Source organism: Orcinus orca, chromosome 12 (assembly GCF_937001465.1).
Source record: "Orcinus orca chromosome 12, mOrcOrc1.1, whole genome shotgun sequence".
NCBI lineage: Eukaryota > Metazoa > Chordata > Mammalia > Artiodactyla > Delphinidae > Orcinus > Orcinus orca.
Genome location: NC_064570.1, coordinates 89188264 through 89201673, shown reverse-complemented (window position 1 = coordinate 89201673; position 13410 = coordinate 89188264).

The following is a 13410-nucleotide window of genomic DNA, read 5'->3' as shown; positions in this document are numbered from 1 at the left end:
CTAACGAGTCCCAAGAGACACCGGTTACCCTGCGTTTCCTTCCCTGAGTCAACTTATCGAAGTAGGGAGTCCCGCATCCAGCGAACTGTCTCAACCAAGAAACGCCGTAGCTGCTCCTCTGGGCCTGGGGCTCCCTGCAGTGCCAAGAAGGAACAGGACTTGAATTGCAGTAAGAACCCAAGCCGCCGTCCTCTAGGAGGCACGGTGCCTTCAGTCAGGAGGTCCTGGATGGAATGCGAAGACGAGGGTTACTCTGAGCGCAGCTCCGATTAGGGCAACGCGTAAGACCTCCGCGCCATGTGGGACGTGCCAGAACGGTGTTCGTGAACGTGTGCGAGTGCTGAGGAAACCAAGCTGCTCCAAAAGAGAGGGCAGTGATTTTCCCTACGCTCGGCGTGCACAGAGGGGCTCTAAAGGGCTACGGGCCTGGATGTTGCTTAGCAGACCCAGGTGCGCCTGGGGTTACTCAGTGTTCCTGCCGGGAAGAGGGTGCCCGGGCTAGCCTCCCAGGTGTCCAGAAAGCTGTGCTGCCGTTCAAGGTATGCAGAGCAGAGGCCACCGCCTCCTGGAAACTGCAGCACGCCTCCGCTTCTGCACGGCAAATCAGGGCCTTACTTCCAGGCATGGGTTCATGCTGGGTGTGCCGGGAGCCACACATCATGCTAAGATGCTGACTTTCTCCTCGAGCAGAGTGACTTCAGGTACGAGGGCGGGCCTTGCAGTGTTCCAAGCACAGCGTTCTCTCATGGCAGCTCACATGAGGGCCATGACAGAGTCTTCCTGGGCACTTCGCACTCACCAGCCATGTTGTCCTGAGGGCGTTCGAGGGCTCTGGAGATGTAGCGCTCCTCAAGGATCGCGCAGTGTGTGGTTGCCCAGCACTCGGCACGCACAGGGGTCCTCCGAGGGAATCAACCAATGGACCTCGACGTTGCTCAGCCGGCCCACAGGTGTCTGGAGGCACTCAGTGACCTTGGAGGGAAAATGATGCACACCCGTGGGGCCTAGGAGTCCCCGGACGTGTACTTCCTTTAAAGCAAAGCGACTAAGAACTCCTGGAAAGAGCTGCATGCCTCCCTTTCTGCACGGCTATTCAGGGCCTAACCTGGAGGTGAGTTCTCACGTTGAGGTTCCCTTTAGCTCTAGAGCCTGTCATGCGGACCGCCACCGCGGCCACGGAAGCCCCTGGTTTAGAGAGAGCAAACTCATAATTTTCCCCGAAGCATTCTTCCAGGGCTCACTGGCCTGTCGGGAGCCAGGAATGTCAGGGAGCTTCAAGGCAGGCATGAATGCCGCCCTCAAAATGGGAAAGCAGGGCTAGTTCCAGCAGGCCCCCGTTTTCATGGCCACACTCAGCGTACATCCCTGTGGTTTCTAACGAGTCCCAAGAGACACCGGTTACCCTGTGTTTCCTTCCCTGAGTCAACTTATCGAAGTAGGGAGTCCCGCATCCAGCGAACTGTCTAAACAAAGGAACGCCGTAGCTGCTCCTCTGGGCCTGGGGCTGCCTGCAGTGCCAAAGAAGAACAGGACTTGAATTGCAGTAAGAACCCAAGCCGCCGTCCTCTAGGAGGCACGGTGCCTTCAGTCAGGAGGTCCTGGATGGAATGCGAAGACGAGGGTTACTCTGAGCGCAGCTCCGATTAGGGCAACGCGTAAGACCTCCGCGCCATGTGGGACGTGCCAGAACGGTGTTCGTGAACGTGTGCGAGTGCTGAGGAAACCAAGCTGCTCCAAAAGAGGGGGCAGTGCGTTTCCCTACGCTCGGCGTGCACAGAGGGCCTCTAAAGGGCTAAGGGCCTGGATGTTGCTTAGCAGACCCAGGTGCGCCTGGGGTTACTCAGTGTTCCTGCCGGGAACAGGGTGCCCCGGCTAGCCTCCCAGGTGTCCAGAAAGCTGTGCTGCCGTTCAAGGTATGCAGAGCAGAGGCCACCGCCTCCTGGAAACTGCAGCACGCCTCCGCTTCTGCACGGCAAATCAGGGCCTTACTTCCAGGCATGGGTTCATGCTGGGTGTGCCGGGAGCCACACATCATGCTAAGATGCTGACTTTCTCCTCGAGCAGAGTGACTTCAGGTACGAGGGCGGGCCTCGCAGTGTTCCAAGCACAGCGTTCTCTCATGGCAGCTCACACGAGGGCCATGACAGAGTCTTCCTGGGCACTTCGCACTCACCAGCCATGTTGTCCTGAGGGCGTTCGAGGGCTCTGGAGATGTAGCGCTCCTCAAGGATCGCGCAGTGTGTGGTTGCCCAGCACTCGGCACGCACAGGGGTCCTCCGAGGGAATCAACCAATGGACCTCGACGTTGCTCAGCCGGCCCACAGGTGTCTGGAGGCACTCAGTGACCTTGGAGGGAAAATGATGCACACCCTTGGGGCCTAGGAGTCCCCGGACGTGTACTTCCTTTAAAGCAAAGCGACTAAGAACTCCTGGAAAGAGCTGCATGCCTCCCTTTCTGCACGGCTACTCAGGGCCTAACCTGGAGGCGAGTTCTCACGTTGAGGTTCCCTTTAGCTCTAGAGCCTGTCCTGCGGACCGCCACCGCGGCCACGGAAGCCCCTGGTTTAGAGAGAGCAAACTCATAATTTTCCCCGAAGCATTCTTCCAGGGCTCACTGGACTGTCGGGAGCCAGGAATGTCAGGGAGCTTCAAGGCAGGCATGAATGCCGCCCTCAAAATGGGAAAGCAGGGCTAGTTCCAGCAGGCCCCCGTTTTCATGGGCACACTCAGCGTACATCCCTGTGGTTTCTAACGAGTCCCAAGAGACACCGGTTACCCTGTGTTTCCTTCCCTGAGTCAACTTATCGAAGTAGGGAGTCCCGCATCCAGCGAACTGTCTCAACAAAGGAACGCCGTAGCTGCTCCTCTGGGCCTGGGGCTGCCTGCAGTGCCAAAGAAGGAACAGGACTTGAATTGCAGTAAGAACCCAAGCCGCCGTCCTCTAGGAGGCACGGTGCCTTCAGTCAGGAGGTCCTGGATGGAATGCGAAGACGAGGGTTACTCTGAGCGCAGCTCCGATTAGGGCAACGCGTAAGACCTCCGTGCCATGTGGGACGTGCCAGAACGGTGTTCGTGAACGTGTGCGAGTGCTGAGGAAACCAAGCTGCTCCAAAAGAGGGGGCAGTGCGTTTCCCTACGCTCGGCGTGCACAGAGGGCCTCTAAAGGGCTAAGGGCCTGGATGTTGCTTAGCAGACCCAGGTGCGCCTGGGGTTACTCAGTGTTCCTGCCGGGAACAGGGTGCCCCGGCTAGCCTCCCAGGTGTCCAGAAAGCTGTGCTGCCGTTCAAGGTATTCAGAGCAGAGGCCACCGCCTCCTGGAAACTGCAGCACGCCTCCGCTTCTGCACGGCAAATCAGGGCCTTACTTCCAGGCATGGGTTCATGCTGGGTGTGCCGGGAGCCACACAGCATGCTAAGATGCTGACTTTCTCCTGGAGCAGAGTGACTTCAGGTACGAGGGCGGGCCTCGCAGTGTTCCAAGCACAGCGTTCTCTCATGGCAGCTCACACGAGGGCCATGACAGAGTCTTCCTGGGCACTTCGCACTCACCAGCCATGTTGTCCTGAGGGCGTTCGAGGGCTCTGGAGATGTAGCGCTCCTCAAGGAACGCGCAGTGTGTGGTTGCCCAGCCCTCGGCACGCACAGGGGTCCTCCGAGGGAATCAAACAATGGACCTCGACGTTGCTCAGCCGGCCCACAGGTGTCTGGAGGCACTCAGTGACCTTGGAGGGAAAATGATGCACACCCGTGGGGCCTAGGAGTCCCCGGACGTGTACTTCCTTTAAAGCAAAGCGACTAAGAACTCCTGGAAAGAGCTGCATGCCTCCCTTTCTGCACGGCTACTCAGGGCCTAACCTGGAGGCGAGTTCTCACGTTGAGGTTCCCTTTAGCTCTAGAGCCTGTCCTGCGGACCGCCACCGCGGCCACGGAAGCCCCTGGGTTAGAGACAGCAAACTCATAATTTGCCCCGAAGCATTCTTCCAGGGCTCACTGGCCTGTCGGGAGCCGGGAATGTCAGGGAGCTTCAAGGCAGGCATGAATGCCGCCCTCAAAATGGGAAAGCAGGGCTAGTTCCAGCAGGGCCCCGTTTTCATGGGCACACTCAGCGTACATCCCTGTGGTTTCTAACGAGTCCCAAGAGACACCAGTTACCCTGCGTTTCCTTCCCTGAGTCAACTTATCGAAGTAGGGAGTCCCGCATCCAGCGAACTGTCTCAACCAAGAAACGCCGTAGCTGCTCCTTGGGCCTGGGGCTCCCTGCAGTGCCAAGAAGGAACAGGACTTGAATTGCAGTAAGAACTCAAGCCGCCGTCCTCTAGGAGGCACGGTGCCTTCAGTCAGGAGGTCCTGGATGGAATGCGAAGACGAGGGTTACTCTGAGCGCAGCTCCGATTAGGGCAACGCGTAAGACCTCCGCGCCATGTGGGACGTGCCAGAACGGTGTTCGTGAACGTGTGCGAGTGCTGAGGAAACCAAGCTGCTCCAAAAGAGAGGGCAGTGCGTTTCCCTACGCTCGGCGTGCACAGAGGGGCTCTAAAGGGCTACGGGCCTGGATGTTGCTTAGCAGACCCAGGTGCGCCTGGGCTTACTCAGTGTTCCTGCCGGGAACAGGGTGCCCCGGCTAGCCTCCCAGGTGTCCAGAAAGCTGTGCTGCCGTTCAAGGTATGCAGAGCAGAGGCCACCGCCTCCTGGAAACTGCAGCACGCCTCCGCTTCTGCACGGCAAATCAGGGCCTTACTTCCAGGCATGGGTTCATGCTGGGTGTGCCGGGAGCCACACAGCATGCTAAGATGCTGACTTTCTCCTCGAGCAGAGTGACTTCAGGTACGAGGGCGGGCCTCGCAGTGTTCCAAGCACAGCGTTCTCTCATGGCAGCTCACACGAGGGCCATGACAGAGTCTTCCTGGGCACTTTGCACTCACCAGCCATGTTGTCCTGAGGGCGTTCGAGGGCTCTGGAGATGTAGCGCTCCTCAAGGAACGCGCAGTGTGTGGTTGCCCAGCACTCGCACGCACAGGGTTCCTCCGAGGGAATCAAACAATGGACCTCAACGTTGCTCAGCCGGCCCACAGGTGTCTGGAGGCACTCAGTGACCTTGGAGGGAAAATGATGCACACCCGTGGGGCCTAGGAGTCCCCGGACGTGTACTTCCTTTAAAGCAAAGCGACTAAGAACTCCTGGAAAGAGCTGCATGCCTCCCTTTCTGCACGGCTATTCAGGGCCTAACCTGGAGGCGAGTTCTCACGTTGAGGTTCCCTTTAGCTCTAGAGCCTGTCATGCGGACCGCCACCGCGGCCACGGAAGCCCCTGGTTTAGAGAGAGCAAACTCATAATTTTCCCCGAAGCATTCTTCCAGGGCTCACTGGCCTGTCGGGAGCCGGGAATGTCAGGGAGCTTCAAGGCAGGCATGAATGCCGCCCTCAAAATGGGAAAGCAGGGCTAGTTCCAGCAGGCCCCCGTTTTCATGGGCACACTCAGCGTACATCCCTGTGGTTTCTAACGAGTCCCAAGAGACACCGGTTACCCTGTGTTTCCTTCCCTGAGTCAACTTATCGAAGTAGGGAGTCCCGCATCCAGCGAACTGTCTCAACCAAGGAACGCCGTAGCTGCTCCTCTGGGCCTGGGGCTGCCTGCAGTGCCAAAGAAGGAACAGGACTTGAATTGCAGTAGGAACCCAAGCCGCCGTCCTCTAGGAGGCACGGTGCCTTCAGTCAGGAGGTCCTGGATGGAATGCGAAGACGAGGGTTACTCTGAGCGCAGCTCCGATTAGGGCAACGCGTAAGACCTCCGCGCCATGTGGGACGTGCCAGAACGGTGTTCGTGAACGTGTGCGAGTGCTGAGGAAACCAAGCTGCTCCAAAAGAGGGGGCAGTGCGTTTCCCTACGCTCGGCGTGCACAGAGGGCCTCTAAAGGGCTACGGGTCTGGATGTTGCTTAGCAGACCCAGGTGCGCCTGGGGTTACTCAGTGTTCCTGCCGGGAACAGGGTGCCCCGGCTAGCCTCCCAGGTGTCCAGAAAGCTGTGCTGCCGTTCAAGGTATGCAGAGCAGAGGCCACCGCCTCCTGGAAACTGCATCACGCCTCCGCTTCTGCACGGCAAATCAGGGCCTTACTTCCAGGCATGGGTTCATGCTGGCTGTGCCGGAAGCCACACAGCATGCTAAGATGCTGACTTTCTCCTCGAGCAGAGTGACTTCAGGTACGAGGGCGGGCCTCGCAGTGTTCCAAGCACAGCGTTCTCTCATGGCAGCTCACACGAGGGCCATGACAGGGTCTTCCTGGGCACTTCGCACTCACCAGCCATGTTGTCCTGAGGGCGTTCGAGGGCTCTGGAGATGTAGCGCTCCTCAAGGAATGCGCAGTGTGTGGTTGCCCAGCACTCGGCACGCACAGGGGTCCTCCGAGGGAATCAACCAATGGACCTCGACGTTGCTCAGCCGGCCCACAGGTGTCTGGAGGCACTCAGTGACCTTGGAGGGAAAATGATGCACACCCGTGGGGCCTAGGAGTCCCCGGACGTGTACTTCCTTTAAAGCAAAGCGACTAAGAACTCCTGGAAAGAGCTGCATGCCTCCCTTTCTGCACGGCTACTCAGGGCCTAACCTGGAGGCGAGTTCTCACGTTGAGGTTCCCTTTAGCTCTAGAGCCTGTCCTGCGGACCGCCACCGCGGCCACGGAAGCCCCTGGTTTAGAGACAGCAAACTCATAATTTTCCCCGAAGCATTCTTCCAGGGCTCACTGGCCTGTCGGGAGCCGGGAATGTCAGGGAGCTTCAAGGCAGGCATGAATGCCGCCCTCAAAATGGGAAAGCAGGGCTAGTTCCAGCAGGGCCCCGTTTTCATGGGCACACTCAGCGTACATCCCTGTGGTTTCTAACGAGTCCCAAGAGACACCGGTTACCCTGCGTTTCCTTCCCTGAGTCAACTTATTGAAGTAGGGAGTCCCGCATCCAGCGAACTGTCTCAACCAAGAAACGCCGTAGCTGCTTCTCTGGGCCTGGGGCTCCCTGCAGTGCCAAGAAGGAACAGGACTTGAATTGCAGTAAGAACCCAAGCCGCCGTCCTCTAGGAGGCACGGTGCCTTCAGTCAGGAGGTCCTGGATGGAATGCGAAGACGAGGGTTACTCTGAGCGCAGCTCCGATTAGGGCAACGCGTAAGACCTCCGCGCCATGTGGGACGTGCCAGAACGGTGTTCGTGAACGTGTGCGAGTGCTGAGGAAACCAAGCTGCTCCAAAAGAGGGGGCAGTGCGTTTCCCTACGCTCGGCGTGCACAGAGGGCCTCTAAAGGGCTACGGGCCTGGATGTTGCTTAGCAGACCCAGGTGCGCCTGGGGTTACTCAGTGTTCCTGCCGGGAACAGGGTGCCCCGGCTAGCCTCCCAGGTGTCCAGAAAGCTGTGCTGCCGTTCAAGGTATTCAGAGAAGAGGCCACCGCCTCCTGGAAACTGCATCACGCCTCCGCTTCTGCACGGCAAATCAGGGCCTTACTTCCAGGCATGGGTTCATGCTGGGTGTGCCGGGAGCCACACAGCATGCTAAGATGCTGACTTTCTCCTCGAGCAGAGTGACTTCAGGTACGAGGGCGGGCCTCGCAGTGTTCCAAGCACAGCGTTCTCTCATGGCAGCTCACACGAGGGCCATGACAGAGTCTTCTTGGGCACTTCGCACTCACCAGCCATGTTGTCCTGAGGGCGTTCGAGGGCTCTGGAGATGTAGCGCTCCTCAAGGAACGCGCAGTGTGTGGTTGCCCAGCCCTCGGCACGCACAGGGGTCCTCCGAGGGAATCAAACAATGGACCTCGACGTTGCTCAGCCGGCCCACAGGTGTCTGGAGGCACTCAGTGACCTTGGAGGGAAAAGGATGCACACCCGTGGGGCCTAGGAGTCCCCGGACGTGTACTTCCTTTAAAGCAAAGCGACTAAGAACTCCTGGAAAGAGCTGCATGCCTCCCTTTCTGCACGGCTACTCAGGGCCTAACCTGGAGGCGAGTTCTCACGTTGAGGTTCCTTTTAGCTCTAGAGCCTGTCCTGCGGACCGCCACCTTGGCCACGGAAGCCCCTGGTTTAGAGACAGCAAACTCATAATTTTCCCCGAAGCATTCTTCCAGGGCTCACTGGCCTGTCGGGAGCCGGGAATGTCAGGGAGCTTCAAGGCAGGCATGAATGCCGCCCTCAAAATGGGAAAGCAGGGCTAGTTCCAGCAGGCCCCCGTTTTCATGGGCACACTCAGCGTACATCCCTGTGGTTTCTAACGAGTCCCAAGAGACACCGGTTACCCTGCGTTTCCTTCCCTGAGTCAACTTATCGAAGTAGGGAGTCCCGCATCCAGCGAACTGTCTCAACCAAGGAACGCCGTAGCTGCTCCTCTGGGCCTGGGGCTGCCTGCAGTGCCAAAGAAGGAACAGGACTTGAATTGCAGTAGGAACCCAAGCCGCCGTCCTCTAGGAGGCACGGTGCCTTCAGTCAGGAGGTCCTGGATGGAATGCGAAGACGAGGGTTACTCTGAGCGCAGCTCCGATTAGGGGAACGCGTAAGACCTCCGCGCCATGTGGGACGTGCCAGAACGGTGTTCGTGAACGTGTGCGAGTGCTGAGGAAACCAAGCTGCTCCAAAAGAGAGGGCAGTGCGTTTCCCTACGCTCGGCGTGCACAGAGGGGCTCTAAAGGGCTACGGGCCTGGATGTTGCTTAGCAGACCCAGGTGCGCCTGGGGTTACTCAGTGTTCCTGCCGGGAAGAGGGTGCCCCGGCTAGCCTCCCAGGTGTCCAGAAAGCTGTGCTGCCGTTCAAGGTATGCAGAGCAGAGGCCACCGCCTCCTGGAAACTGCAGCACGCCTCCGCTTCTGCACGGCAAATCAGGGCCTTACTTCCAGGCATGGGTTCATGCTGGGTGTGCCGGGAGCCACACAGCATGCTAAGATGCTGACTTTCTCCTCGAGCAGAGTGACTTCAGGTACGAGGGCGGGCCTCGCAGTGTTCCAAGCACAGCGTTCTCTCATGGCAGCTCACACGAGGGCCATGACAGAGTCTTCCTGGGCACTTCGCACTCACCAGCCATGTTGTCCTGAGGGCGTTCGAGGGCTCTGGAGATGTAGCGCTCCTCAAGGATCGCGCAGTGTGTGGTTGCCCAGCATTCGGCACGCACAGGGGTCCTCCGAGGGAATCAACCAATGGACCTCGATGTTGCTCAGCCGGCCCACAGGTGTCTGGAGGCACTCAGTGACCTTGGAGGGAAAATGATGCACACCCGTGGGGCCTAGGAGTCCCCGGACGTGTACTTCCTTTAAAGCAAAGCGACTAAGAACTCCTGGAAAGAGCTGCATGCCTCCCTTTCTGCACGGCTACTCAGGGCCTAACCTGGAGGCGAGTTCTCACGTTGAGGTTCCCTTTAGCTCTAGAGCCTGTCCAGCGGACCGCCACCTTGGCCACGGAAGCCCCTGGTTTAGAGAGAGCAAACTCATAATTTTCCCCGAAGCATTCTTCCAGGGCTCACTGGCCTGTCGGGAGCCGGGAATGTCAGGGAGCTTCAAGGCAGGCATGAATGCCGCCCTCAAAATGGGAAAGCAGGGCTAGTTCCAGCAGGGCCCCGTTTTCATGGGCACACTCAGCGTACATCCCTGTGGTTTCTAACGAGTCCCAAGAGACACCGGTTACCCTGCGTTTCCTTCCCTGAGTCAACTTATCGAAGTAGGGAGTCCCGCATCCAGCGAACTGTCTCAACCAAGAAACGCCGTAGCTGCTCCTCTGGGCCTGGGGCTCCCTGCAGTGCCAAGAAGGAACAGGACTTGAATTGCAGTAAGAACCCAAGCCGCCGTCCTCTAGGAGGCACGGTGCCTTCAGTCAGGAGGTCCTGGATGGAATGCGAAGACGAGGGTTACTCTGAGCGCAGCTCCGATTAGGGCAACGCGTAAGACCTCCGCGCCATGTGGGACGTGCCAGAACGGTGTTCGTGAACGTGTGCGAGTGCTGAGGAAACCAAGCTGCTCCAAAAGAGAGGGCAGTGCGTTTCCCTACGCTCGGCGTGCACAGAGGGGCTCTAAAGGGCTACGGGCCTGGATGTTGCTTAGCAGACCCAGGTGCGCCTGGGGTTACTCAGTGTTCCTGCCGGGAACAGGGTGCCCCGGCTAGCCTCCCAGGTGTCCAGAAAGCTGTGCTGCCGTTCAAGGTATGCGGAGCAGAGGCCACCGCCTCCTGGAAACTGCAGCATGCCTCCGCTTCTGCACGGCAAATCAGGGCCTTACTTCCAGGCATGGGTTCATGCTGGGTGTGCCGGGAGCCACACAGCATGCTAAGATGCTGACTTTCTCCTCGAGCAGAGTGACTTCAGGTACGAGGGCGGGCCTCGCAGTGTTCCAAGCACAGCGTTCTCTCATGGCAGCTCACACGAGGGCCATGACAGAGTCTTCCTGGGCACTTCGCACTCACCAGCCATGTTGTCCTGAGGGCGTTCGAGGGCTCTGGAGATGTAGCGCTCCTCAAGGAACGCGCAGTGTGTGGTTGCCCAGCACTCGGCACGCACAGGGGTCCTCCGAGGGAATCAAACAATGGACCTCGACGTTGCTCAGCCGGCCCACAGGTGTCTGGAGGCACTCAGTGACCTTGGAGGGAAAAGGATGCACACCCGTGGGGCCTAGGAGTCCCCGGACGTGTACTTCCTTTAAAGCAAAGCGACTAAGAACTCCTGGAAAGAGCTGCATGCCTCCCTTTCTGCACGGCTACTCAGGGCCTAACCTGGAGGCGAGTTCTCACGTTGAGGTTCCTTTTAGCTCTAGAGCCTGTCCTGCGGACCGCCACCTTGGCCACGGAAGCCCTTGGTTTAGAGACAGCAAACTCATAATTTTCCCCGAAGCATTCTTCCAGGGCTCACTGGCCTGTCGGGAGCCGGGAATGTCAGGGAGCTTCAAGGCAGGCATGAATGCCGCCCTCAAAATGGGAAAGCAGGGCTAGTTCCAGCAGGCCCCCGTTTTCATGGGCACACTCAGCGTACATCCCTGTGGTTTCTAACGAGTCCCAAGAGACACCGGTTACCCTGCGTTTCCTTCCCTGAGTCAACTTATCGAAGTAGGGAGTCCCGCATCCAGCGAACTGTCTCAACCAAGGAACGCCGTAGCTGCTCCTCTGGGCCTGGGGCTGCCTGCAGTGCCAAAGAAGGAACAGGACTTGAATTGCAGTAAGAACCCAAGCCGCCGTCCTCTAGGAGGCACGGTGCCTTCAGTCAGGAGGTCCTGGATGGAATGCGAAGACGAGGGTTACTCTGAGCGCAGCTCCGATTAGGGGAACGTGTAAGACCTCCGCGCCATGTGGGACGTGCCAGAACGGTGTTCGTGAACGTGTGCGAGTGCTGAGGAAACCAAGCTGCTCCAAAAGAGAGGGCAGTGCGTTTCCCTACGCTCGGCGTGCACAGAGGGGCTCTAAAGGGCTACGGGCCTGGATGTTGCTTAGCAGACCCAGGTGCGCCTGGGGTTACTCAGTGTTCCTGCCGGGAACAGGGTGCCCCGGCTAGCCTCCCAGGTGTCCAGAAAGCTGTGCTGCCGTTCAAGGTATGCGGAGCAGAGGCCACCGCCTCCTGGAAACTGCAGCATGCCTCCGCTTCTGCACGGCAAATCAGGGCCTTACTTCCAGGCATGGGTTCATGCTGGGTGTGCCGGGAGCCACACAGCATGCTAAGATGCTGACTTTCTCCTCGAGCAGAGTGACTTCAGGTACGAGGGCGGGCCTCGCAGTGTTCCAAGCACAGCGTTCTCTCATGGCAGCTCACACGAGGGCCATGAAAGAGTCTTCCTGGGCACTTCGCACTCACCAGCCATGTTGTCCTGAGGGCGTTCGAGGGCTCTGGAGATGTAGCGCTCCTCAAGGATCGCGCAGTGTGTGGTTGCCCAGCACTTGGCACGCACAGGGGTCCTCCGAGGGAATCAACCAATGGACCTCGACGTTGCTCAGCCGGCCCACAGGTGTCTGGAGGCACTCAGTGACCTTGGAGGGAAAATGATGCACACCCGTGGGGTCTAGGAGTCCCCGGACGTGTACTTCCTTTAAAGCAAAGCGACTAAGAACTCCTGGAAAGAGCTGCATGCCTCCCTTTCTGCACGGCTACTCAGGGCCTAACCTGGAGGTGAGTTCTCACGTTGAGGTTCCCTTTAGCTCTAGAGCCTGTCCAGCGGACCGCCACCTTGGCCACGGAAGCCCCTGGTTTAGAGAGAGCAAACTCATAATTTTCCCCGAAGCATTCTTCCAGGGCTCACTGGCCTGTCGGGAGCCGGGAATGTCAGGGAGCTTCAAGGCAGGCATGAATGCCGCCCTCAAAATGGGAAAGCAGGGCTAGTTCCAGCAGGGCCCCGTTTTCATGGGCACACTCAGCGTACATCCCTGTGGTTTCTAACGAGTCCCAAGAGACACCGGTTACCCTGCGTTTCCTTCCCTGAGTCAACTTATCGATGTAGGGAGTCCCGCATCCAGCGAACTGTCTCAACCAAGAAACGCCGTAGCTGCTCCTCTGGGCCTGGGGCTCCCTGCAGTGCCAAGAAGGAACAGGACTTGAATTGCAGTAAGAACCCAAGCCGCCGTCCTCTAGGAGCTACGGTGCCTTCAGTCAGGAGGTCCTGGATGGAATGCGAAGACGAGGGTTACTCTGAGCGCAGCTCCGTTTAGGGCAACGCGTAAGACCTCTACGCCATGTGGGACGTGCCAGAACGCTGTTCGTGAACGTGTGTGAGTACTGAGGAAACCAAGCTGCTCCAAAAGAGAGGGCAGTGTGTTTCCCTACGCTCGGCGTGCACAGAGGGGCTCTAAAGGGCTACGGGCCTGGATGTTGCTTAGCAGACCCAGGTGTGCCTGGGGGTACTCAGTGTTCCTGCCGGGAACAGGGTGCCCCGGCTAGCCTCCCAGGTGTCCAGAAAGCTGTGCTGCCGTTCACGGTATGCAGAGCAGAGGCCACCGCCTCTTGGAAACTGCAGCACGCCTCCGCTTCTGCACGGCAAATCAGGGCCTTACTTCCAGGCATGGGTTCATGCTGGGTGTGCCGGGAGCCACACATCATGCTAAGATGCTGACTTTCTCCTCGAGCAGAGTGACTTCAGATACGAGGGCGGGCCTCGCAGTGTTCCAAGCACAGCGTTCTCTCATGGCAGCTCTCACGAGGGCCATGACAGAGTCTTCCTGGGCACTTCGCACTCACCAGCCATGTTGTCCTGAGGGCGTTCGAGGGCTCTGGAGATGTAGCGCTCCTCAAGGAACGCGCAGTGTGTGGTTGCCCAGCACTCGGCACACACAGGGGTCCTCCGAGGGAATCAACCAATGGACCTCGACGTTGCTCAGCCGGCCCACAGGGGTCTGGAGGCACTCAGTGACCTTGGAGGGAAAAGGATGCACACCCGTGGGGCCTAGGAGTCCCCGGACGTGTACTTCCTTTAAAGCAAAG